Below are 1773 nucleotides of genomic sequence, written 5' to 3'. Positions count from 1 at the left end.
TTTATTTCACTGATCCGCCTTTGAGAACACTGAATACGCATCCTTCCCTGTTCCAGCATGCAGATTCAGAAGTGATTCTTCCACAAGTGAGCCCAACAGCTGATGGCACCCCAAACCTTGCTCTCACACAAGAACGCTCCAGGTACCAGCTAAGTGCACTGCCACCTCCCAGATTCTTGGGGGCTCTAGGCGGCCTTCCTCCAAGGCATACCCATAGCTTGTATGAAGAGAGGGTCCATCTGCAGATTGTATGTAAAGAGGGTTCATTCATAGGCTGTATGTAGAGAGGGAACATCTATTTGTACTCTGTGCTGGCAGACACAAACTCAGAACAGATAGAGTGACAGGAACTGTGTCACCTGCTAAGCACACACGACCCGAGATTGATGCCAGCGCTTGACCCTGTCAGTGACCTTGACAATTTGCCTCACGATGCTCCTTTAAAGCTTGACCACAGGTCACTGCAGCCAGAGAAGGTCAGAGACTCTGGTCCCATGCGTGTCTCTTCCAGCTCTCAAACCTAGCCAACCTGCCTGTGGGGCGGGCATCTTAAAGCAGCATAGATCAATTGGAAAAGTGGATTATCCCCAGTTAGTGACTAATAATAGATAATAATGCTATAACCGCCCTCAAAAGTGCGTAGGAGCTGAAGAAATTGTGGCAAGAGCCGAAAAATTGAATTAAGTTATGCAAAAAAAGAAAGAAAGAAAACCCAAAAGCATGTGGCCTTGTGAAGAAGCAAAGAGCAGTTAATTTAGCGTCAGAATTAAATTACTCCTCTGTTGTAGATGAATTTCGAGCGGCAAAATGAAAAGGGATGTATTTAAACAATCGGGAGTTTATAAATGCAATAAATCGTCAGGATCTCCCTCACATGTCTTAGTTCACGTTCTTAACCTGTAACATCTTCCCACAGTTCTCAGTGTAGCAGGGCAGTGTGTATTGCTCCTTAGCACTTGTCCCAGCTGTGTCTATCAACTGCTTCCGGTTTCTAAGTCTGTTCCCGGAGTACACACACAGACACAGACACACACACAGACACACACACACACACACACACACACACACACACACACACACACATCTGACTGTCAGCCCCAGTCCTCCCCCCACCCCCAACAGCCTCCTTGTCTTCCATTTGGTCTCAGCTCAGAGGGGCTTTCTCTGGCCACCTCTCCTTCCATCTACTTCTTCCCATGACTCAGGCCCCTTGTCTGTTGCTGTGATACAACACTAGAGATTATTTACAAGAAGAGAGCTTTTGTTTCTGTCAGAGTGGCTGGGAATTCTACCACCCCACAGGGCAGGCATCAGAAAGACCAAGAGTGGCAGAGGAAACAAAGGCCAAACTCTCAAGAGAGCCTTCCCACTCCTGGGAGAGAAACATTCGGCCCTCTAGTCCGCATCATGCACGTGGTTTCCAGTGCATGGACTTCTGGGAGCCTGTTCATACCCCAGCATCCTGCTCCCAGCCCTGGCCACACAATACCGTCGGAAACAACTTACTACAGACTTGATGCTGCCCTTACAGGCTTGGGGGGGGGGGGAGTGAGGTGACGGTGAGTGAGCTGTGCCACTCATTCACCACGGCCTGGAGCAGGAACCAGACCCCATGGGCCTAGCTCTTCTCATCCGTGAAATTGTCCCCCTCAGGGTTCCATTATGAGCATCTGATAAATGACTGAAGTAAAGGCAGATCCAACAAAGCCTAGACTAGGGCAGTTCTGTGTGCATTGTGCGTGTGTGTGTGTGTGTGTGTGTGTGTGTGTGTGT

The sequence above is a fragment of the Mus pahari genome, chromosome 17 (genome assembly GCF_900095145.1).
Source record: "Mus pahari chromosome 17, PAHARI_EIJ_v1.1, whole genome shotgun sequence".
Classification (NCBI taxonomy): domain Eukaryota; kingdom Metazoa; phylum Chordata; class Mammalia; order Rodentia; family Muridae; genus Mus; species Mus pahari.
This window is presented reverse-complemented; position numbering follows the sequence as displayed.